At 39.1% G+C, this 26,643-nt stretch overlaps 1 long non-coding RNA gene across 1 annotated transcript; it reads left to right on the top strand.

Annotated features, from left to right (window-relative positions):
- The first annotated feature begins 17,873 nt into the window (after nucleotides 1-17,873).
- On the top strand, nucleotides 17,874-25,787 carry LOC139177534 (uncharacterized). The gene is made up of 2 exons (XR_011561979.1): nucleotides 17,874-19,112; nucleotides 23,729-25,787. It is a non-coding gene; the product is annotated as an uncharacterized lncRNA (long non-coding RNA).
- The last annotated feature ends 856 nt before the right edge of the window (nucleotides 25,788-26,643 follow it).

Raw genomic sequence — 26,643 nt, 5'->3', positions numbered from 1 at the left:
GTAGGTGAATGGAGATGATTGCAACATTTAATGCAAGACCAAGTATGCATGAACCCAAGCCAGGTAGACCATTTCCAGTTTCCTGGGTAGTAAAGTGTCAAGATCTAATGGAAGAGAGACATCAAGGCTAAAAATCATGAAATCTGCTTCCTTGTATACTGTTGGTTTTCATGTTGGTAGGAATGCAAAGATGCTGCTCATGTGTGAAAGCAATTATTTATTTAGCACTTACTATGTGACAAGTGTTATTTAACTCTAGGAGACAGGCATTATGATGAATGCCATTTAGCTGATGAAGAACTAAGTCTCAGAAGGTAATGTTTATCATTTAATAACATTAATAATTATGAACATTATATGTTAAGATAGACTATATATTCATATTATGCTTGTATATCAATGTTAATAATTATTACTATTTTATGGAAAGTAATAGTATCACACAGCTGGAAAGTAGCTGATAAACTTTAGAACACATCTGCCTGATACCTCACCATTATTCACTTTAACCATCACTTGGTATCAGGAAAGGTTGAGCTTCCTGTATACATGTTTCTTCTCAAGAAAAGAAGGGCTTAGCCAATTCCAGTGTTTTGCTTTTTATTTCTAAGAACAAAAAAGGGTCTGTTGGTGGAGGCCTGGTAGTGACCTCTCTAGATTAAAGAACAATGGCTTTTAGAGAATAATAAATGGAATGAAAACAATCATCTTTTTTTGAAATAGGTGCACCCTGACCAAATGTTTCTGTAAAATGTTGGAGCTAAACCATTTCTATCTTTCATAATGAGCAGAAATGGGCAGATAAATCAGCTGGGAGTCTGTAGCCCAGTCCACAAAGGTGATGTGTCAACCTGGTCTCCCTCCTCTATTTGCTGGGATTTATGACAGGAGAGCAGGTCTCATCATTCATCACGTGTGTCTTCAGAGGAATTCTGGGTAAGAGCAAGTACAGCCTCGAGGGGTTCAGAACTGCAGCCCTACTACTTTGTCTGCACACTGTTAGCACAAACCAAGGAAATACCCAGTAAAGGAGTGAAAAATTCTATGAGTCTAATCAGCACTTTATGGTATAAGAGGATCAGATCTTCAGAAAGCATTTGCTATTTTGGTGTTTGCTTGGAGGTATGTGGCATCCTGCAGAACCCATTCAGAGAGATTAGCATCACTCTCCTCTTTAGCTAACTGGGTTATATGGTGAATTCACAAAGATTGGTCTTGTGCTCAGCCCAGGTAGAAGAGAGAATATAAAACACTTTAAGAATGTAAACTGTAAGCCTAGGCACAAAGAATGTATAAGTAAGTAAGTAAGTGTTAGTCACTCAGTCATGTCCGACTCTTTGTGACCCCATGGACTGTAGACCCACCACACTCTTCTGTCCATGGAATTCTCCAGGCACGAATGAATACTTGAGTGGGTTACCATTTCCTTCTCCAGGGGATCTTCCCAACCCAGGGATCGAACCCGGGTTGCCTACATTGCAGGCAGATTCTTTACCATATGAGCCACCAAAAAAGCTAATAAAGTAATAAAGACATTTTATTGGGCTAACCATGTACCTCCTTTGTGATTAATAAGAGCAGAAGTGCAATCCCTTTATCTGTATAGCACAGAGCTCCCTATGTAAAGAAAGGCTCAGCTTTCCAACTTGCTTCCCATTTATTTGTGTGTATATTAAGCCCTATCATGCCCTTTTCTCCCCAGAAATAAATTTAGGCTGAATATGACTCCTATAATTTCTAAGGCCACCATGATAAAGCAGGTTTGTTCACCTTGGCAGCTAATTACTACCGCACAGGACGGTTATGAGTAATGCATAGGTTAGGCTTTGTGTGCTAATCTTATACAAATGTGAAGGAATCTAAATTACCACTTATTTTAAACGAATATATACTTCAACTCAGTCTATTAGGAGAAGAAAAACTCTAAAGAATGGAGGAAAGTGATGTTTCTCTTGATAAGTGAGCTACGGGGTGACCAGAGAAAGTGGACAAATTAAATGCTTCATCATTTGAACATAAACCAAACCAGGGAAACCCTGTAAAATTCTCAGACCCTTCTTTTGTCAAATGTTTTGAAGTTTTTTGTTTCTTTTTTTTTTTTTTAATTATACAACCATAATTAATGCAATCAACTGTAATGTGAGTTCAGGTTCAGGAATTTGGGTAAGCAAGTTCGGGGTCACACATAAGTTATGTCACAGCTTCTAACCTGACTGGCCCTGATTTAATAAGACCTCATAGTCACATCCTCCTGTGCACTCAACTTGCAACTGACTGCTTCAAGAGACAAGGCAATTAGTGACAGAGAAGAGTGAGAGAATTACTGCATTCCAAACACATCTGGGGTAGAGGAAAGGCCTTCCACCCCAGGATGTAGCCAGACAGAGGGGTGCCCACCAGAGGGAAGAATGAAAAATAGTCTTGATTTATGGCTTTGCAGTAACCTAATGTAGAAAGTTAAAGCATGTTATGCACAAAACCTTTGTATTGCCTCATCTCCCAAGGTAAGATGGGAATTTTAGGAGGGAGTTTTCTGGCAGTTTTTGCTTGAACTAAATCATAAGGTGTTTCATAATTCCATGTCAGTTGATTGTGCAACGGAACAGCTTTTACTTTCCTGAAACACAAACGGCACCTAACTCTGCCCTCTGAAACATTTATCTGCTTTGCAGCGAGCAACAAAGACTAAGTGTCCAGCTGGACCCAAGAACCCCACAATGACTAGTAATTAGACTTCTCAGAGAACTTGGGCCAAGCATCTACTTCATATTGTTGTCATTGTTTAGTTGCTCAATCATGTCTGACTCTTGTGACCCCCATGGACTGTAGCCCACCAGGCTCCTCTGCCCAAGGGATTTCCCAGGGAAGAATACTGGAGTGAGTTGCCAGTCACTTCTCCAGGGGATCTTCCTGACCCAGGGATCAAACCTGTGTCTCCTGAATTGGCAGACGATTCTTTACCACTGAGCCACCAGGCAAGACCCCACTTCAGATTGCATTTCTATTTTCTGATCTGGGATGATTTTGTCTAAATTCTCTGTTTCATGTAAACATATTCTGAAATAGCAGTACTCTAAAGAAATGCCCATTTTGTCACTAAAAATACGTAGAACTCTACTTGGCTCTCTTGCGATTTCATATTTGTTAACCAAGTTCAGGGCTATCGGGATCTACTAGCAGTGGGTGATGCTGATTCATTTTCCAGGTTTGAGAGGAAGAAGAACTATTGCTTTTTTCTATTATTTCCCAAACCCTAACCAATATTTATTTAGTCCTCCTCTTTTGTGTATTGCTGCGAAGATGGCCCTGCACTCGAGTCAGTCCTTAAGCATCAGAACTGCCTTAGGATCTTCATGTTCCCTTCTCACCCTTGGACAAAGCCGTAGGCACTTGAATGCCCTAGGCACCCCTCATTCCTACCCAGAGGACTCTTTCTAGTGACTGTCTTCTAATTAGCTTTTTTTTAATGGGGTATAGTTGCTTTACAATGTTCCATTAGTTTCTATTGTACAGCAAAGTATATCAGCTATACTTATACATACATCCCGTCTTCTTTGAATTTCTTTCCCATTTATGTCACCACAGAACCTTAGTAGAGTTCCCTGTGATATACAGTTGATTCTCATTACTTATCTATTTTATACATCAGAGTAGGGTACATATGTCAACCTCAATCTCCCAATCCATCCTCCTTCCCTACTTTGTATCCATAAATTTATTCTCCACATCAATGTTTCTATTTCTGCTTTGCAAATAGATTCATCTGTCCATTCTTCTAGATTCCACATTTATGTGTTAGCATATGATATTTTCTTTTCTCTTTCTGATGTACTTCACTCTGTGCAACAGTCTCTATCCATCTACATCTCCATAACTGGCACAATTTTCTTCTTTTTCTGGCTGAGTAATATTCTACTTTATATACATGCCTTACCTTCTTTATCCATTCCTCTGTTGATGGACATTTAGCGGTTGTTCAGTTCAGTTCAGTTCAGTCGCTCAGTCATGTCTGACTCTGTGACCCCATGAATCACAACACGCCAGGCCTCCCTGTCCATCACCAACTCCTGGAGTTCACTCAAACTCATGTCCATGGAGTTGGTGATGCCATCCAACCATCTCATCCTCTGTCGTTCCCTTCTCCTCCTGCCCCCAATCCCTCCCAGCATCAGAGTCTTTTCCAATGAGTCAACTTTTCACATGATGTGGCCAAAGTATTGGAGGTTCAGCTTCAGCATCAGTCCTCCCAATGAACACCCAGGACTGATCTCCTTTAGGATGGACTGGTTGGATCTCCTTGTAGTCCAAGGGACTCTCAAGAGTCTTCTCCAACACCACAGTTCAAAAGAATCAATTCTTTGGTGCTCAGCTTTCTTCACAGTCCAACTCTCACATCCGTACATGACCACTGGAAAAACCACAGCCTTGACTAGACGGACCTTTGTTGGCAAAGTAATATCTCTGCTTTTCAATATGCTGTCAAGGTTAGTCATAGCTTTCCTTCGAAGGAGTAAGCGTCTTTTAGTTTCATGGCTGCAATCACCATCTGCAGTGATTTTGGAGCACAAAAAAACAAAGTCGGACACTGTTTCCACTGTTTCCCCATCTATTTCCCATGAAGTGATGGGACTGGATGCCATGATCTTCATTTTCTGAATGTTGAGCTTTAAGCCAACTTTTTCACTCTCCGCTTTCACTCTCATCAAAAGGCTTTTTAGTTCCTCTTCACTTTCTGTCATAAGGGTGGTGTCATCTGCATATCTGGGCTTATTGATATTTCTCCTGGCAATCTTGATTCCAGCTTGTGCTTCTTCCAGCCCAGCATTTCTCATGATGTACTCTGCATATAAATTAAATGAGCAGGGTGACAATATACAGCCTTGACATATTCTTTGGCATTCATTGGCATTGCCTTTCTTTGGGATTGGAATGAAAACTGACCTTTCCCAGTGAGTGGTTGTATCAATTTATATTCCCACCAACAGTGTAAGAGGTTTCCCCTTTCTCCACACCCTCTACAGCATTTATTATTTGTAGATTTTTTTCATATTCTTACCAGTGTGAAGTGATACTTCATTGAGTTTTGATTTGCATTTCTCTAACAATTAGTGATCTTGAGCCTGTTTTCATGTGTTTGTTGGCCATCTGTATGCCTTCTTTGAAGAAATGCTTATTTAGGTTTCTATCCATTTTTTTAATCAGATTGGTTTTTTGATATTGAGCTATACCAGCTGTTTGTATATTTTGGAGATTATCTGATGGCTATTGGAACATTTGAGACCCTTTGCTTTAAGTCAGGTATTTTTCTTTTACCTGATCTCCCCCTTTCAAGCTTAAGCAGGGCCACCAATTTTCATTTCCTCCATATCCCAAGATTCTCATCCAGTCTTTCCCCATACACATGTCTATCTTCAGCTTTATGACTCTCAGAATAAGTCAGAGATTTTATAGAGATTTGGTTTCAACTGACAAGGACACCCTCCAACATGTTCCAGTAGAAAGGAAGTGATAATGACTTGCAAAATCCAAAGTCAGGACCCCAAGCAGATGGAAAGACAAAGATGTCGCTGCACCCAAAATCAACGGTGACCTGGTATGTTAAGGCCACCTCGTTTCCATCTCTTCTTTCTGATTGTTCTGGATGTCAAGATAATGCTATTGCACAATATTTCGCCTTTCATAAGAATGTAGAAGTCCACAGAACGTGAGTTTTATATCTTACAGCCTCTGCCATCAAATGGGATTTTTATTTCAACTCCATAGACTCCAGACTCCAGAAATTCTTGTGAAATTATTCTTTGGTATAGCCAGATTCCACTCTAGATATGAGGTTTGGTTTTGCAGAAGAGTATAAAAGGGAAATGTTGTAAGACATATCATAAATGTCTTTTCCCCCTACAATGAAGCTTAGATATTAAAGACTAGTGCTTTATTCCTAGAAGAAAAAAAAAAATGGAGACTCTGCTGCAACCAGCCAAGCTTGCATAGCATTTGAGGAATGTTTCTATTATTTGGAGAAAAAGTCTTCACTTTCTAATACTTGGTTTATACAAAAAAATAATTATTAGGATGCATGTATCATTGAAAGAAAGTGAAAGTTGCTCAGTTGTGTACAGCTCTTTGCAACCCCATGGACTATACAGTCCATGGAATTCTCCAGACCTGAATAGTGGAATGGATAGCTGTTCCCTTCTACAGGGAATCTTCCCAACTCAACAATCAAACCTAGGTCTCCCGCATTGCAGGTGGATTCTTTACCAGCTGAGCCACCAGGGAAGCCCGAGAACACTGGAGTAGGGTAGCCTATCCCTTCTCTAATGGAGATCCCTTCTCTATCCCTTCCTTACCCAGGGATTGAACCAAGATCTCCTGCATTGCAAGGGGATTCTTTACTAGCTGAACTACCAGGGAAGCCTGCATATATCACTGGAGTGCCTTAATGTCCACTGCAGCACTATTTATAATAGCAAAGACATGGAAACAATCTAAATGTCCAACAGATTAATGGATAAAGAAGATATGGTACATATATACAATGGAATATTATTCAGTCATAAAAAAGAATGAAATAATGCCATTTGCACTAACACATGTATCCAGAGATGTATCTAGAAATTATCTAGAGATTATCATACTAAGTGAAGTCAGACAGTGACATGTGAAATCTAAAAAATGATACAAATGAACTTATTTACAAAGTAGAAATAGATTTACATACTTAGAAAACAATTTTATGTTTATCAAAAGAGAAAGTTGGGGGGAGGGAGAATTTAAGAGATTGGGGTTAGCATATACATACTTCTATGTGTAAGAAAGATAGTCAACAAGGACCTACAGTATAGCACAGGGAACTCTACTCAATACTCTGTAATAAACTAAATGGGAAAAGAATCTAAAAAAGAATAGACATTTGTTTATGTAAACTTAACAACTTTTCTGTACACCTGGAACTAACCACAACATTGCAAATCAGCTATGTTAGTCACTCAGTCGTATTTGACTGTTTCCAACTCTATGGACTGTAGCCCACCAGGTTCCTCTGTTCATGGGATTCTTTTGGCAAGAATACTAGAGTGGGTGTCATTCCCTTCTTCAGGAAATCTTCCTGACCCAGGGATCAAACCTAGGTCTGCTGGATTGCAGGAACCAATATATATTTTTTAATTAAAAAAAAATACTTTTAAAAATAATCATCAACCTAAAACTAGGATGCTTAGAAGTCTACTACAAGTTTTAAATCATTGTTGTATGTAAAATACTAACTTGAGGGTTTTTTTAAATGACATACAGAATTTTTTTTAGCTCAGGATGAGGTGATGGCACCCCACTCCAGTACTCTTGCCTGGAAAATCCCATGGACAGAGGAGCCCGGTAGGCTGCAGTCCATGGGGTCGCAAAGAGTCGGACAGGACTGAGCGACTTCACTTTCACTTTTCACCTTCATGCATTGGAGAAGAAAATGGCAACCACTCCAGTGTTCTTGCCTGGAGAATCCCATGGGCGGGGGAGCCTGGTGGGCTGCCGTCTATGGAGTCGCACAGTGTCAGACACAACTGAAGCGACTTAGCAGCAGCAGCAGTAGCAGCAATCATATATAAGTAAGAAAGCTGTGGTAAATTAAATTTGCTTCAACTCTTTGGGTAGAAAAAGACCAAAACATAACTGAAAAACTGAGTTAAGAAAAAGAAGGGATTTCCTTATATTTAAATAATAGAGCTTATCATACAACTCAAAACCAGGAGTGTCTATGTGTATCACCTTGGAACCTGGTGGCTCCCATTGTGGTAGGTGGATGAGTAAGAGGGGAAACACTGCACAGACGTCATGGGTCCCCTCTCTACCAGTTCAAGGTTGCCTTTACTTATTAAGCACCATGTCTATGTGTGTAGCATTTCATCACTCAACTTTTCCTGCTTGTCAACTTACGTGTCCTATCGTCACTCGTAAATGAATTAACTCTTTCAAAATTAAATTTGATATAACACTAAAAAATCATACTGATACATATTAAGTTTGATTCTCAGCTCACTCTGCCATCATCAAACAAAATGGTGAGTAGTTGAATGAGCACATCTCTTCCTTAAAATTTTAGTAACTGTCAATTACCCTGAGTAAAGGGAGAAGTCTATAGTTCACAAAAATATGTAGAATTCAATAATGCAGTTGTCCCCACATAATATTAAGAAAGTAATTCTATCACACTAATTCAGCTTAGATCATATTGAGAAGAAAAACTCAACCCCAGGGGAATGTACTTATGAGTGTCACCATCATAACATTTAGATAAGTTCATGGATAGCAAGTCCAGTGAGACCAGTCTGGACACTGCTTTCTGAATACAGCACTGATTTAAATATTAAATACAGTCTTGATTTAAATATTAGTGTTCAACATTCTGAGTAATGGGAGGGACTCTAGTTTTTCCTCTCTGTACAGTGGGCTTCCTGGTTATTTGACTATGGAAATTCTTCCTTCTAGGAAAAGATAGGCTGATAAAATGTCACTGCTATTCTTTAAATTTGGTACAGCAAGTCCTGTGCCATTCCAGTCCCAGAAGATAATCCATAAAAGGCATAAGAATGGACAAATGCATGAAGTGGTCTTCAAACCCTTTAAATCTTGCTCTATGTTATGAGAAATGATGCATGCTTGTGATTTTGTGCTATTATCCATTAGAAGAGGAAGCCCAACTCTCAGCACCACAGATAAGAATGGAAAAACTAAAACTTTATTTCATCTTGTCAATCATTTTATTGCCTAAGGAGGGAGGCAGGTCTTCTTGACCCTGGAGAAGCAGTAGTCAACTTAGGTCCACAATGCTGACAGTGCCTCCCTCCTAAAGGAGACAACACTTCCCAGAATTAAGTATCTTTGATTCCAAGCTACTGTTTTTTCTACCTTGCCATCCAAGTTCACCTAAAATTTAACCTCCCCTAAGAAGTTCCCCTGCCTTCAAATCTCCCAGTCAGAATGAAGCATTCCTTACCTTACACTTGCTTTGTTTTTACAAGAGTTTTTGTTTGTTTTCCTTTTTTTCTTTTTCTTATTGAAGGATAATTGCTTTATAGAATTTTGTTGTTTTCTGTCAAACATCAACATGAATCAGCCAGAGTTATACATATATCTGCTCCCTTTTGAACCTCCCTCCCATCTCCCTCCCCATCCCACCCCTCTAGGTTGATACAGAGCCTCTGTTTGAGTTTCCTGAGCTATACAGCAAATTCCCATTGGCTATCTATTTTACACATGGTAATATAAGTTTCCATGTTACTCTCTCCATACATCTCACCCTCTCCTTTCCTCTCCCCATGTCCATAAGTCTATTCTTTGTTCTGTTTCTCCATTTCTGCCCCGTGAATAAGTTCTTCAGTACCATTCTTCTAGATTCTGTATATATGTGTTAGGATATGATATTTCTTTCTCTTTCTGACTCATTTCACTCTGCATAATAGGTTTTAGGTTCATCCACCTCATCAGAACTGACTCAAATGTGTTCCTTTTTATGGCTGAGTAATATTTCACTGTGCATATGTACCACAATTTCTTTATCCATTCATCTGTCGATGGACACCTAGGTTGTTTCCATGTTCTAGCTATTGTAAATAGTGCTGCAATAAACAATGGGATACATGTGTCTTTTTCAACTTTGGTTTCCTCAGGGTATATACCTAGGAGAGGGATTGCTGGTTCATATAGTGGTTTTATTCCTAGTTTTTAAAGGAATCTCCATACCATCTTCCATAGTAGCTGTATCAATTTACATTCCCACCAACAGTGTAAGAGTGTTCCCTTTTCTCCACACCCTCTCCAGAATTTATTGATTGTAGATTTTTTGATGATGGCCATTCTGACTGGTGTGAGGTGATATCTCATTGTAGTTTTGATTTGCATTTCTCTAATAATGAGCAATGTTGAACATCTTTTCATGTGTTTGTTAGCCATCTGTATGTCTTCTTTGGAGAAATGTCTGTTTAGGTCTTTTCCCACTTTTTGATTGAGTAGTTTGTTTTTTTGGTACTGAGTTGTATGAGCTGCTTGTATATTTTGGAAATTAATCGTTTGTCACTTGTTTCATTTGCTATTATTTTCTCCAATTCTGAGGGTTGTCTTTTCACTTTGCTTATAGTTTCCTTTGCTGTGCAAAAGATTTTAAGTTTAATCAGGTTCCACTTGTTTACTTTTGCTTTTATTTCCAATAAAGGTGGGAATAGAGGATTAGATTCCATTAGAGGTGGGTCATAGAGGATCTTGCTTTGATTTATGTCATCAAGTGTTCTGCCTATGTTTTCCTCTAAGAGTTTTATAGTTTCTGGTCCTACATTTAGGTCTTTAATTCATTTTGAGTCTATCTTTATGTATTTATCTTTGTGTATGATGTTAGGAAGCATCCTAATTTCATTCTTTCACATGTAGCTGTCCAGTTTCCCACCCGCATTTATTGAAGAGGCTGTCTTTGCCCCCTTGTATATTCCTGTTTCTTTTGTCAAAAATAAGGTACCTATAGGTGCATGAGTTTATTTCTGGGCTATCTATCTTGTTCCATTGGTCTATATTTCTGTTTTTGTGCCAATACCATATAGTCTTGATGATTGTAGCTTTGTAGTATCATCTGAAGTCAGGAAGTTGATTCCTCCAGCTCCATTCTTCTTTCTCAAGACTGCTTTGGCTATTTGAGGTCTTTTGTGTTTCCGTATGAATTGTGAAAGTTTTTGTTCTAGTTCTGTGAAAAATGTCATTGATAATTTGATAGGGATCGCATTGAATCTGTAGATTGTGTTTGGTAGTATAGTCATTTTCACAATATTGATTTTTCCTACCCAGGAACATGGAATATCTCTCCTTCTGTTTATGTCATCTTTGATTTCTTTCATTAGTGTCTCCTTAGGTAAGTTTATTCCTAGATATTTAATACTTTTAATACTTTGTTGCAATGGTGAATGGGATTGATTCCTTAATTTCTCTTTCTGATTTTTCATTGTTAGTATATAGAAATGCAAGTGATTTCTGTGTGTTGATTTTGTATCCTGCAACTTTGCTAAATTCCCTGATTAGCTCTAGTAGTTTTCTGATACTATCTTTATGGTTTTCTATGTACGGTATTTTGTCATCTGCAAACAACGAGAGCTTTACTTCTTCTTTTCTTATCTGGATTCCTTTTATTTCTTTCTCTTCTCTTATTGCTGTAGCTAGGACTTCCAAAACTATGTTGAATAACAGTGGTGAAAGTGAACACCCTTGTCTTGTTCCTGATCTTAGGGGGAATGCTTTCTGTTTTTCACCATTGAGAATAATGTTTGCTGTAGGCTTATCATATATGGCCTTTACTATGTTGAGGTAGGGTCCTTCTATGTCCATTTTTTGAATAGTTTTAATCATAAATGGGTGCTGAATTTTGTCAAAGGCCTTTTCTGCATCTATTGAGACTATCATACAATTTTTATCTTTCAATGTGTTAATATGGTGCATCACATTGATTGATTTGCATATATTGAAGAATCCTTGCATTCCTGGAATAAACCCAACTTGATCATGGTGTGTGAGCTTTTTGATGTGTTGATGAATTCTGTTTGCTAAAATTGTGTTGAGGATTTTTGCATCTATGTTCTTCAGTGATATTGGCCTGTAGTTTTCTTTTTGTGTGTTGTCTTTGTCTGGTTTTGGTATTAGGGTGATGGTGGCCTCGTAGAATGAGTTTAGAAGTGTTCCTTCCTCTGCAATTTTTTGAAAGAGTTTTAGAAGGATAGGTATTAGCTCTTCTCTAAATGTTTGACAGATTTTTCCTGTGAAACCATCTGGTCCTGGGCTTTTGTTTTTAGGGAGATTTTTGATCACAGATTCAATTTCAGTGTTTGTAATTGGGTTGTTCGTAATTTCTATTTCTTCCTGGCTCAGTCTTGGAAGATTGAACTTTTCTAAGAATCTGTCCATTTCTTCCAGGTTATCCATTTTATTGCCATATAATTGTTCATAATAGTCTCATAATCCTTTGCATTTCTGCATTGTCTGTTGTAACCTCTCCTTTTTCATTTCTAATTTTGTTAATTTGAGTCTTCTCTTTTTCTTTTTTTTCCTTGATGAGTCTGGCTAAAGGTTTGTCAATTTTGTTTATCTTCTCAAAGAACCAGCTTTTAATTTTATTAATCTTTACTTTTTTTTCCTTTCATTTCTTTTTCATTTATTTCTGCTTGGATTTTTATAATTTCTTTCCTTCTACTAATTTGTGGGTTTTTTGTCCTTCTTTTTCCAATTGTTTTAGGTGTCAATTAGGTTGTCTATTTGAAGTTTTTCTTGATTCTTGAGGTAGAATTGTATTGCTATAAACTTCCCTCTTAGAACCAGTTTTGCTACATCCCATAGGTTTTGAGTTGTTGTGTTTTCTAGAAACTGTCATTTGTTTCTAGAAATTTTTTTGATTTCCCTTTTGATTTCTTCAGTAAACTGTTTGTTATTTAGAAACATGTTGTTTAATCTCCATGCATTTTTGTTTCTTACAGTTTTTTTCTTTTAATTGATAGAAAAAAAAAGTGAAGTCGCTCAGTCATGTCCGACTCTTTGCGACCCATTGGACTGTAGCCCATCAGGCTCCTCCATCCATGAGATTTTCCAGGCAAGAGTGCTAGAGTGGATTGCCATTCCCTCTCCAGGGGATCTTCCCAACCCAGGAATCGAACCCAGGTCTCCAGCATTGCAGGCAGACGCTTTACCATCTGAGCCACTTTTAATTGATATCTAGTCTCATAGCATTGTGGTTGGAGAAGATGCTTGATATGATTTCAATTTTCTTAAATTTACTGAGGTTTGATTTATGACCCAAAATATGGTCTATCCTGGAGAATGTTCCGTGTGCACTTGAGAAGAAGGTGTATTCTTCTGCATTTAGGTGGAATGTCCTGAAGATATCAATGAGCTCCATCTCCTCTAATGTATCATTTAAGATATGTCTCCTTTTTAATTTCCTGTTTTGATGATCTGTCCATTGGTGGAGTGGAGTGTTAAAGTCTCCTACTATTATTGTGTTACTATCAATTTCTCCTTTTATGTGTGTTAGTGTTTGTTTTATGTATTGAGGTGCTCCTATGTTGGGTGCATAGATATTTACAATTGTTGTCTTTCTCTTGGATTGATCCCTTGATCATTGTGTGGTATCCTTCCTTATCACTTGTAATCTTTATTTTAAGGTCTGTTTTGTCTAATATGAGGATTACTACTCCAGCTTTCTTTTCCTTCCCATTTGCATGGAATATATGTTTTCATCCTCTTACTTTCAGTCTATCTGCATCTTTAGGTCTGAAGTGGGTTTCTGGTAGATGGCATATATATGGGTCTTGTTTTTGTATCCATTCAGCCAGTCTGTGTCTTTTGGTTGGAGCATTTAATCCATTTACATTTAAAGTAATATTGATATATATGTTACCATTGCCATTTTCTTAATTGTTTGGGGTTGATTTTGTAAATCTTTTTCTTCTCTTGTATTTGTTGACTATATAAGCCCCCTTAACATTTGTTGCAAAGCTGGTTTGGTGGTACTGTATTCTCTTAACTTCTGCTTGTCTGAAAAGCTTTTTACTTTTCTATCAATTTTGAATGAGATCCTTGCTGGTACAGTAATCTTGGTTGTTGTTTTTTCCCTTTCAGTACTTTAAATATATCCTGCCATTCATTTCTGGCTTACAGAGTTTCTGCTGAAAGATCAACTGATGAGAGTATGGAGTTTCCCTTGTATGTTACTTGTTGCTTCTCCCTTGCTGCTTTTCATATTCTCTTCATGTTTAGTCTTTGTTAGTTTGATTAGTATGTGTCTTTGCATGTTTCTCCTTGGGTTTATCCTGTATGGGATTCTTGTGCCTCTTGGACTTGATTGACTATTTCCTTTTCCATGTCAAGGAAATTTTCAACTATAATCTCTTCAAAATTTTTCTCATACCCTTTTTTTTTCTCTTCTTCTTCTGGGACCCTTATAAATTGAATGTTGGTGTGTTTGATATTGTTCCAGAGGTCTCTGAGACTATCCTCAGTTCTTTTCATTCTTTTTACCTTATTTTGCTCTTTAGAAGTTATTTCCACCATTTTAACTTCCAACTCACTGATTTTTTCTTCTGCTTCAGATATTCTACTATTGATTCCTTCTAGAGTATTTTTAATTTCAGTAATTGTGTTGTTTGCCTCTGTATGTTTAATTCTTCTAGGTCCTTGTTAATTGATTCTAGCATTTTTTCCATTTTGCTTTCAAGGTTTTTGATCATTTTACTATCATTATTATGAATTCTTTTTCAGGTAGTTCATCTATTTCCTCTTCATTTATTTGGACTTTTGTTTTTCTAGTTTTTTCCTTCATTTGTGTAGTATTTCTCTGCCTTTTCATTATTTTTTATCTAACTTACTGTGTTTGAGGTCTCCTTTTCCAAGGTTTCAAGGTTGAATTCTTTCTTCCTTTTGGTTTCTTACTTCCTAAGTTTGGTCCAATGGCTTGTGTAAGCTTGGTAGACGATGAGATTTGTGCTGAGTTTTTGTTTGTTTGTTTTTCCTCTGATGGGCAAGGCTGAGTGAAGTGGTAATCCTGTCTGCTGATGATTGGGTTTGTATTTTTGTTTTGTCTGTTGTTTAGATGAGGCATCCTGCACAGGGTGCTACTGGTGGTTGGGTGATGTTGGGTCTTGTATTCAAGTGGTTTCCTTTGTGTGAGTTCTCACTATTTGATATTCCCTAGGGTTAGTTCTCTGGCAGTCTAGGGTCCTGGAATCAGTGCTCCCAACTCCAAAGGCTCAGGGCTTGATCTCTGGTCAGGAATGAACATTCCACAAGTGGTTTGTTACGGCAGTAAGTGAGATTAAAATAAATATCCAAAAATGAGAAACCAAAGATGAACCCCAGACATATGGCAGTTGCAAAATCAGGAAAATAATAATTAAAATAATGGAATATATACATATACATATACACCCATGAGCAAAGTGAAAACCATCCAAAAGAAAGAGTACAGTAGATTGACCCAGCAAACAAAGGAAATCAAAACTCATATTTATCATTTAAGAACAAAACTAACTAAAGCACAAACTGGAAAACAAAACTAAAGCAAGGTGCCAATTGGGGAATAAAGCAATGAAAATAAAACCAATATATATGTTAAGAGGAAAGAAAAGAAAGAATAAATATGCAAAGTTAAATAGAGGTAGTTAAATCTTCTTTATAAATAAAGAAGATTTATATACATTAAAGATTAACTGCAAGGGGAAAAGAACAGTAGGAAAAGCAAACAAAAGAATAAATGTAGAAAAAATAAAAATAGGTTTAAAAAATTAAAATTAAAAAAGGGGGGGGGGGGGAGGAAAACTCCACAGAACTGCAAAAGCCCAATGTAGAGGTAGAGACTTATAACAACAATAAAAAACATGACTGAGGGGAAAAAAAAGCTCAAAAGCTTAATTAGATTTCATAGTGCCAATAAAATCAACAACTACAATTGAGTGGAAATAAAAGAAAAAAAAAGAAAAAATATCCAAAAGAATCTACAGAACAAGTCAAAACATAAGAATAATGAATGTTTTTCTTGAGTCTCTGCTGTCAGAGTCCTTTCCTGTGTTGGGAGTCACAGTTCACCTCACCTCCCCAGGATGCTCTCCAACACTGTGCTGATCTCTGGGCCTGCTGTTGGGGCAGCTCAGATTCTAATCTGGTCCTACTCCTGTGTATTCTTGCCTCCAATGTCCACAGCTACCAGAACTAGAGCATGTGTGTGTGTGTGTGTGAGGGAGCTCTCAATGACCTTTTATATATTCCATAGACAGAGAGTCTTCCTAGTTGATCGTATGGATTTAATCTGCAGCTTGTACATCTGGTGGGAAGGTTTTGGGTCTTCTTCCTTAGCCACACTGCTCCTGGATTCAACTGTGGTTTTATTTCCACCTCTCCATGTGGGTCATCCACAGGGATTTGCTCCTGGGGCTTCCCTGGAGGACTTGGGTTTGCTCCCGTGAGGGCCAGGTGTGGAGGTGATGCAGCTGCTTGAGTCGCAGGGGTTCTGGCAGCAGCAGGTACTCAGGGGAGTTGGCAGCTAGGGCAGCAGGAAATATAGTTCTCTAGAAGGATATGGCAACAAGTATTGGCCAATATGCTCCAGTCTTCTTGCCTGGAAAACTCCCCTTCCTGTTAGAGAAGCCTGGCAGGCTACAGTCCACAGGGTCACAAAGAGTCGGACTCTATGGAAGTGACCCTGCATGCACAGATGCAAGACTTTTTGGCCTGTGGCAGCTCTGCCCCAGTGAGAGTTGAGCATGAAGGTGGTGCAGCTGCTTGGCTTGCAGGGAGCCTGGCAGCGCCAAGTGTGCAGGGACACAGACTGCCCCCACTGGAGGAGTTCTGGCCCTATCAGAGTCTTTTCTCAAGCCTCTTGTAGGTGGCAATCAGAAAACCTCTTTGACCAGTCTTTCTCCATAGCTCCGCCTGTTCTGGCACTTAGAGGGCTCCGTTGCCTGGGGTCCTTCTCTGTTGTGTCCTACAGCAGGCACTTAGAGGGGCCCCCCCTGTCTGGGGTCCTACTCTGTAGATTGGCACATCAGGCACCTAAAGGGGTACCATGGGTGGAGTCCTGCTCTGTAGTTCAGCACATCAGTCACTTAAAGGAGCACCGTGGGTGGGGTCCTGCTCTGTAGTGCAGTGCATCAGGCGTTTGATGGTGCAGCCTTTCTATTGTCCAGCTGCCAATGCTGGCATGTGGGGAGAGAGAGGTTATGGTGATGTCTCCACCCCCTATACATAACTCAGCAGTATCACCTTGCTTACAAGGTTGCCCAGCTTTCCTCCACAGGCATTTCCCACCACAGTCTCCTCCCTCATATCCCCTCAATTCCTCTCTCCACAGTCAACAGCAGCCTTCACCCTGGGATTGTTCCACAATCCCTAAACTCCAGCTCCCAGCTGCTGCACCTTCCAGGGGACATGTGTCCCTGTCCAGGGTAAATATGGCTGCAGCAAGGACTGTCTGATTCTCATTCCATTTAGGCTGCCACAGACCAGCTGTTTCACTCTCAGCCTTCGGTGTTTCTCCTCTGACTCAGACAATTGCCCTGATGTGGAGGTCAGACCTCTGCTTCAACTCCCCTACTGGCCAAGGGCAGGTCCAGTCCTACTAACACTCCTTTTTCTCCCCAGTTCCTTCGTCCTATCAAGTTTCACGTGGTTCTATACATTCTTTTCCACCAGTCAGGTACTCCTGTCTGCTCTCAGCTGGTGTTCTGCATGCACTTCTGTGTCTGAAGGTGTTTTCCTGATGCATCCATGGAGATAGATGTACTCCACAGCCACCTACTCCTCCACCATCTTGTTCTCACAAGGTTTTGTCTGTTTGTTTGTTTTAACCTTTTTTGAGTCATCTTTGTGTATTAGGTTGTGTGTATATGTATAGTTAAATAGGCAAATAGCTAATCTTCAGTAGTTATGAACTCTTGAAGGATAAATGCCATGACTCTTTTCTCCCATTTATTTATTCAATCATTAAATAAGTAGTTTTGAGTGTTCATATTCACTATGTTAAGCATTATGGAGATACTGAGATAAATCAGACTATATTTTATTCTCTAAGAATTTACAGTGTTGGAAATAAAAGAGCAGCAGAAAATAAATATGATACAAGATTAACATAAGTGATGTAAAAGAGGTAAAGATGAAGATTACTTCAATAGTGAGAGAGGGAGTGGGCAGAGAGGAAGAAGAGAAAACCAGAGAAGACTTCATGGAAAAAGACAGGTTTTGAAATCACCCACTGAAGATGGGTAGGATTTGGTTGTAGAATGGGTAGGTACATTCCCCCAAGTAAAGAAAACAGCCCAAGTAAAGAAAATAGCCCAAGTAAAGGCATTAACAGGAGGAGCAGTGCCGGGAGCCGGCATATTGCATATTGAGTGCATATTGCATATTGAGTGCAGCACTTTTCAGGATCTGGAATAGCTCAACTGGAAATTCTATCACTGCCGGTAGCCAGCGTGAGGAACTCCGCCCATGACAAAGGTCATGAGGAAGGAGGCTCGGCATACGCAAAGGCGGGATCGAGCTTCAGGAGTCCCCCTGGAAATTCTCGAGCATATACCCCCAAAACCAGAGTCTGCCTACTTTCTGCTTTGTGCTTTCACCTACACCTCTGACTTTACGGGGGGCTGTCCCCCACTACCTCTCTGAAAAAAGTTAGCTTACAGCTCCAGTTAATAATTCCTGGGTGTGACAGTGTTTAACCTACAAACTCCTTTGGAAATCCTCTAGCCTGCCTGAATAGGTTTTTCCGGCCACATGTGATTGTTCAGAGCCTCCCAACTGTGAGAGGCAGGAGATGTTCTAAACTGTCTAAACACAGATTCTTTCGAGTAGTTAAAAGATTGATTAGAAATTGTATTGGTGAAGGGATTTTCACTTGTTGGGCCAATGTTTGCTGCTAACTTTCCATATCCCTTACCTGCTGTGTCCCTGGCAGTGTATTGGTTAATATAATTGGTGTAAATAGTAGCTTTAATGTTTGTAACCTGGGACCCTTGAGTTAATTCTTTTTGTAGCCCACCACACCTTTGCGCTGTACGAATGCAACTTTATCTAATGCTTTTGGAGGGTGGCTCCTGACCAATCACCTTTAGAGAAAAATAAGTTTTCTGAAGAAAAGGTCTTAAAATGTTAACAGGCCTCCGGGCCAGAAGATGATGCAAATCACCTAAGCTTTTGCATATGATAAGTTTGCAGGAAGAAAGCCTGGTTTGCTGCAAGACTCTACCCCTTCCCCCATTATCCTCTGTGCATAACTTAAGGTATAAAAACTACTTTGAAAAATAAAGTGCGGGCCTTGTTCACCGAAACTTGGTCTCACCATGTCGTTCTTTCTCTTACCTTCTGGCTGAATTATTCAGCCTCTTTTCTCCACTGAATTTCCTCACTGAGCTATCCTTATTTCAGCCTCTTTTCTTCACTGAATTTTCCTACTGAGCTATCCTCATTCTATTACTCTTTATATCCTTAATTAACATTTAATTAAGCAATTGTTTCCTGATCCTCGCCGACGCCGTCCCCGCTTCGAATACCCTGGATCAGCCGGGGCTGGTCCCCGGCAAGTGGCGCCCGAACAGGCTGATTCGAAGGTAGGTACCTCAGAAAAAGTGTTGAGAAAGTGTTGAATTGAAAAAGTGTTGAGAAAGTGTTGAATTTACGGGACGGATAGGCCCCCACCCAGGGTGCCGCGGACCCCCCTGTAGGACAGACAGGGTGAGTAGTGGTGGGAAGTGTTAAAGGGGTTTGAGAGAAAACCCGGTTTTTATTGAAAGTGTCAAAGGGGTTTGAGAGAAAACCCGGTTTCTAGAGTTAAAAGGCCAAAGAAAAGCCTGATCTTTTAAAAGCTAAAAGCTTTATCTTCTATTATACTTAATTTTCTGACATGGGTAACACTGAAACTAAGAATGGCAACTCTTTATACAAGTAATCTTGAAACTGTTAAAGAGGCTACTGTTAATTTAGATACTTGGGTGAAGGTAAAAAACAACTAAAAACTTATCCTATAAATATGATTAAAAATGTTCTGGACCCTCATCATGAGGCTGTGGGATAGCCTATGGGAGAGGCTATAGCGGTGGATGATAGTGGGTCTCCACCTTCTGCGCAGATATTTTCTGCCATTGACGAATGAAAGGAGGAGACTGTGCTCTACCTCCGGAGGAAGGAGAGGGCTTACAGGACGCTGCGGCCGGGCGCCCTGACGAGCCCCCTCCCCCTCTACACAAACCTTTAAAAATTTATCCAACAATTTCTGATTTAAGGCGACTACTCCACCTCCGCTTGCACCTCCCAGGGCCTAAGAATTCCCCAGTTTACATCCAAAGTCTCCCAGAGCATTGCATAAGGCTGAAAAAGATACAAAAGATTTCTTTCAAACAAAGGAGCTTTTTTAAAAAAAATACACAATATACAGAGCCTGCTCCTTGCAGAAAACCCCCTCAGGGGGGCCTCACCCAAGCAAAAAAAAAAGAAAAACAAACAAACAAACAAAAAAAAGTGAAAAAGAAAAAAGGAAAGAAAATAGAGAAAGATCTAAAGATAGAGAAAGAGCTAAAGAGTGAAAAGGAGAAGAACGGAGAAGGAAGGAATCAGGGAACGCAGCAAGATAGAGAAAGGAAGTTAAAAAAGGAGATAACAGAGAAAAAGATAGGGAGAAAGAAAAAAAAAAAAAAAGTATCCACCACTTTCTGATTTAAGGCGATCGCCGCCGCCTCCGTTTGCGCCTTCCAGGGCCCAAGAGTTCCCCACTTTGCCCCCAAAGCCTCTCAAAGTGTTGCCTAAGCCTGAGGAAGATAAAAAGTTTTTTGAACAGTGGAGATTTTAAAACAGACTGCATGCACAATATGCAGAGCGCGCTCTTTGGAGAAAACCCCCTCAGGGGGGTCTCACCCAGGCTAAGAAAAAAGCGGACCGGTAAGGGGATTTAGCAACAATTTTAACCCCTGACTTGTGGTTGCTCCCATTCCAATGGGAGTGGCTGGCCCCCTGCCTGAGGGCATTGTAGGACTTGTGCTAGGGTGTAGCTCGCTTTCTTTTCAAGGAATTTGGGTGGTGTATGGTGTAGTAGATTCTGATTATATTGGAGAAATTAAAGTTTTGATCTCACTGCCTACCAAAACTGTGCAAATTAATAAAGGTCAAAGAATAACACAGTTTTTGCTTTTACCTTATCAGGCAGGAAAAATTTGACTTCTCAAGCTAAGAGCCACAGAGCGTTTAGATCTAGTGATCCAGCCTTTTGGGTGCAGGAAATTACAGCTCCAAGGCCTTTAAAAGATCTTTTAATTCAAGAAAATAAAATGTCAGGGCTATTAGACACAGGAACAGACGTCTCTTAACATTGCTGGGAAAGACTGACCCAGCTCCTGGCCAACACATACTACTGAAAATGAGTTGAGATTAGAGAAAGTGGTATGTGGGGTGGGAATGCTGTAGAGAAAAAGGTGAGGGAGAGTTTAAAACCTTGAAGAATAGTGAGTTCCCCGTTGCTGGAAGTATTCAAGCAAAGATTAGATGGTTGCTTGTCATCTAAAAGGCTATAGACCAGATTTAGGTTACAAAACGATAACTGGAGAAGCCTATAAAGATGTTGTGCAACACCTCTTTACTTGCTTCTCATATTTAGGTTGGCCAAAAGTTTTAAAAAACTGATAATGCCCCTTTGAAGCTGCGGAGAAATTGTTTACTAACTTTAAATGGTTTCCAAAAATTATTAGGGGACATTAATTGGATATGCCCACATTTAAAACTGACTACTGCAGATTTAAAGCCTTTGTTTAGTTGCTTAAAAAGCGATCCTAATTCCAGTTCTAAGAGAAAGTTGACTAATAAGACAGACGGCTCTTGTTAAAGTAGATGAGACTTTAAATGATCAGTTAATTAGGATTAATATTACCAAAAGATGAGATTAAATTATTCTTCCCACAAAACATACACCTACAGGATGCTTGTGACAAAAAGGCCCATTGGTTCCATCTACCAGTGACCCCAAGAAAAATAGTTTTATCTTATCCCAGCTCAGTGGCACAATTAATTATAAAAGGAGGAAAAAAGAAGTGTGGAACTTTTTAGAAAAGAAGTAGCAAATATAGTAATTTCACTCAATAAGGATCAACTGCAAGTCTTTTACAAAGTAGTGATGATTGGCAAGTTGCCCTGCCTAATCCTATTTATAGATCTATACTTACTTAATTTGTATATAAATCAATATATGTATTATATATATACTGTATAATTAAATGTATATTGCAGTAATATAATGTGTGTGGCTGATATTAATTGGTATGGATTGATGTGCTGTGATGATATATGTTCTGTATGCTGTATAATTATATATGTGTGACATGTATTATTGCAGTACATTGGTTTGTGTTAGTTGGTACTGGCTGTGTGTGTGTTGTATTGCTGTAATATATATGAATTAATATATTAATTATAAGATTAATTCAAGTATATTGATTTATATATATTGTATGTCAATAAGTTTATACTTGTTGCCATATATAAATACATTTTACATTTAGGTATATCTGTATACCAAAATGAGATAAGGAGGTTATACATCTATTATTTAAATTTATAGAGACCTAAACTAAACATTAGACCTAAATTAACATATCTCTAAATTTATGTTGTTAAAATGTAAATTTTAAAAAATTTTAAAAATTAAATTGACAACTGCTTGATAATTCCTTTGCAATAAAACCCCCATAGGTGAAATTGGGGTGGCCAGACAAAAAATTGGTTTTATAGCAAAACAGCCCCCTAGAGTGGGTACATCTTCCCGCTCAAACTAAAAAAGTAGTGCTTCTTATCCAGGATTGACAGCTACTTTGATATTAAATGAAAAAAGCGGAACATTGAATTATTTGGTAAAGAGCCATCAGAAATTGTAATTCCATATAATAAGGAACAACTTGTTGCTCTTCTAATGTTTGATAAAAATTGGCAGATTGCTATAGGAAACCATTTTGGTCAAAATTTTGCATCATTTACCCTCACATGTTTTGCTGAATTTTATATCCAGACATCCAGTTATTTTTCCTGTCAGATGTAAACAATCTCCTAGTCCAAATGCTCAGATAGCCTTTACTGACGGGTCAGCAAATGGTAAAGCCTCCATAGTTACTAAAAATCACCAAAAGGTTTTAGAAACACGGGAAACTTCATCTCAAAGCGCTGAAATAACAGCAGTCATAGAGGCTTTTCCTATGTTTGCAGATGAGGAATTTAACCTTTATTCTGATTCTCAGTATATTGTCAGGTTGTTTCCACATATTAAAACTGCGGTTTTGTCTGAAAATAAAACTACCATATTTCATTTGTTAACTAAATTACAGCAACAAATTTGGAAAAGAAATAAAATATTTTTCATTGGACACATTCGGGCTCATTCCAGATTGCCCGGCCCTTTAAATGCCTTTAATGATTTGGCTGACTTGTTAACCAGAAATACAGTGGCTACTGTGATTGAGGAGGCCAGAGCCTCTCACTCACTTCATCATCAAAATGCTACTGCTTTAAGATATCAATTCCAAATTCCCAGAGAGACTGCTCGAGAGATAGTGCGTTCTTGCTTACACTGCCCCACTGTTTATAATAGTCTACCTATGAGAGTTAATCCTCACGGTCTTAAGCCCAATGTACTCTGGCAAATGGATCTAACTCATGTTTCTTCATTTGGAAAACTGTCCTCTGTTCTTTAACGGTAGACACCTTTTCTCATTTTATTATTGCAACTGCTCATACAGGGGAAGCAATTAAAGATGTAATACAACATTTCTTTACTTGTTTTTCATATTTGAGCCTGCTAAAAGCTCTGAAAACTGACAATGCTCCTGCGTCTAAGTCTTTTCAAGAATTTTGTATAAAGTTTCAAATTAAACATAATACTGTCATCCCTTATAATCCCCAGGGACAGACCATTGTTGAAAGAGCGCATCAAACATTAAAAATCCAAATTCAAAAACTAAAAGAAGGGGAGTTTAAGTATAGTTCTCCCCATCAAATCTTGCAACATGCTCTTTTCGTAATAAATATTCTAAATACAGATCTGGCTGGAACTACTGCAATGCTTCGTCATTGATGCCTGGAGCAATTAAATGCAAAACCATTAGTCAAATGGAAGGACCTCCTCTCAGGACAATGGAAGGGTCCTGACCCATTATTAACTAGCGGTCGAGGATGTGCTTGTATTTTTCCACAGGATGCAGATTCTCCAATTTAGATCCAGGACAGACTGATTTGCCATGTTGCAGACCCCCAGACATCCAGTTCCCCCATTGCTTCGATCACAAAAGAGAAGCCCGCCAGAAGGGGAGGCAAGATAAACATTGAGATCCTGGCACGACCGATGGGGCTGCTGCAGTGCGAACTCCAACCAGAAAATAATTCTACTTATTCTGTTTTGGCTTGTCTACCCTCTCCTTATGTTTTTCTCTTTACCAATGATTCTGGAAAACTTAATGTACATGTGACTTTCACTGGTGGACCCAATGTAGTGACTTGTGAACAATGCATGCTCTTATCTTGTTTAAACCCTCAATATAATGTTTGCTCCTTTGTAGTGTTACAACGTCCACCTTATCTTATGATGTAACCACTTATTGATATGTTAACTATAGTCTTGCTGTGTTACAACAACTACAAGATTTAATGTGATCATGACAATTTGTGAGTACTTATTTTAGGAATATCAGCTTTAATAGCAGCAATTACTTCTGTTACTGTGGCAGCAATATCATTGACTCAACAAGTGCATACTGCCCAATATGTTGATACCATGTCTAAAAATGTTTCTTTAACTCTAGCAACACAGGAAGCTATAGATAGGAAATTAGAGATGAGAGTAGACGCCTTAAAAGAGGCAATAATGCATATTGGGACTGAGTTACAGCCTTTAAAAGTGAAAATGGCTCTGTCTTGCCACGCTGATTACCGGTGGATATGCGTGACATCTTTAAAGGTAAACGAGACAGATTATGAATGGGAAAAAATCAAAAATCATATCGCAGGTGTTTGGAACAGCTCTGACATTGGCCTGGACTTAGGGAAACTTCATAATCAAATACAGACCCTGGAACACTCTCAACTGGATTTTACCACCGCTGGAGCAGCTAATGACTTTTTTCACACCTTCTCTAACTTTACTTCTGGAAAAAACATTCTGTCTAATATCTTTAGTTCTAGTTGTGCTTCTCATAATCATTCTTCCTTGTATTGTCAGGATTCTTCGGCAGAACATTCAAAAGCTCGCGACTGAGCTGCATCTGGCTGTTTTAAGAAATAAAAAAGGGGGAGATGCCGGGAGCCGGCATATTGCATATTGAGTGCATATTGCATATTGAGTGCAGCACTTTTCAGGATCTGGAATAGCTCAACTGGAAATTCTATCACTGCCGGTAGCCAGCGTGAGGAACTCCGCCCATGACAAAGGTCATGAGGAAGGAGGCTCGGCATACGCAAAGGCGGGATCGAGCTTCAGGAGTCCCCCTGGAAATTCTCGAGCATATACCCCCAAAACCAGAGTCTGCCTACTTTCTGCTTTGTGCTTTCACCTACACCTCTGACTTTACGGGGGGCTGTCCCCCACTACCTCTCTGAAAAAAGTTAGCTTACAGCTCCAGTTAATAATTCCTGGGTGTGACAGTGTTTAACCTACAAACTCCTTTGGAAATCCTCTAGCCTGCCTGAATAGGTTTTTCCGGCCACATGTGATTGTTCAGAGCCTCCCAACTGTGAGAGGCAGGAGATGTTCTAAACTGTCTAAACACAGATTCTTTCGAGTAGTTAAAAGATTGATTAGAAATTGTATTGGTGAAGGGATTTTCACTTGTTGGGCCAATGTTTGCTGCTAACTTTCCATATCCCTTACCTGCTGTGTCCCTGGCAGTGTATTGGTTAATATAATTGGTGTAAATAGTAGCTTTAATGTTTGTAACCTGGGACCCTTGAGTTAATTCTTTTTGTAGCCCACCACACCTTTGCGCTGTACGAATGCAACTTTATCTAATGCTTTTGGAGGGTGGCTCCTGACCAATCACCTTTAGAGAAAAATAAGTTTTCTGAAGAAAAGGTCTTAAAATGTTAACAGGCCTCCGGGCCAGAAGATGATGCAAATCACCTAAGCTTTTGCATATGATAAGTTTGCAGGAAGAAAGCCTGGTTTGCTGCAAGACTCTACCCCTTCCCCCATTATCCTCTGTGCATAACTTAAGGTATAAAAACTACTTTGAAAAATAAAGTGCGGGCCTTGTTCACCGAAACTTGGTCTCACCATGTCGTTCTTTCTCTTACCTTCTGGCTGAATTATTCAGCCTCTTTTCTCCACTGAATTTCCTCACTGAGCTATCCTTATTTCAGCCTCTTTTCTTCACTGAATTTTCCTACTGAGCTATCCTCATTCTATTACTCTTTATATCCTTAATTAACATTTAATTAAGCAATTGTTTCCTGATCCTCGCCGACGCCGTCCCCGCTTCGAATACCCTGGATCAGCCGGGGCTGGTCCCCGGCAGAGCAGAAAGGTAGGTATAAGGGAATCATGTAATGCATAAAGAGAAAAAGTAAAAGCCCATTGGTGTGGTAGCTTGGAAACCAATGCTGTTCTGAGGAATTTGAACATTATCTTATTGTTAATCTACACCCAAAGCTGAGGTAGACAAAACAGGTGGGGCTCGTGTGTGTTGGGGGTGTTCATCAGGCTACATCAAGAGTTTAAGCCAAGGAAAATGAAGACCAAGACTGAGAGAGTGGCAGTGGGCAGAGGCCCTATGCAGAAACTTGACAAGGCTTAGCTGTTGGCTGCACGTGGAGGGCAGAAAGGAGGAAGGTCAAAGTTTTGAAGAACCAGGGACATGGTGGTACATTAACTAAAGTAAGGAGCATATAAGTGTTAAATATTGGATAGGAGCAAGATATGAATCCCAGTAGGGATGTTAAATAAATGTTTTTCTCCTTTGATCTGCCTCCTAATTCAGTACCTGAGAGAGTAATACACAAAATAAGTTAATAAAGGTTTATTACATTGATATGAATCTATAGTAAACATTAAAAGTATATGGTAACAGTGGTGGAAAGAGAATGTCCTAGAGCCAACACTAAAATTTGAAGTTGCTTTCA

This window comes from Bos indicus, chromosome 2 (genome assembly GCF_029378745.1).
Source record: "Bos indicus isolate NIAB-ARS_2022 breed Sahiwal x Tharparkar chromosome 2, NIAB-ARS_B.indTharparkar_mat_pri_1.0, whole genome shotgun sequence".
In the NCBI taxonomy this organism is placed as follows: Eukaryota; Metazoa; Chordata; class Mammalia; order Artiodactyla; family Bovidae; genus Bos; species Bos indicus.
Note: the sequence above shows the minus strand (reverse complement) of the source record. Positions and strands in the feature narration are given on the sequence as shown.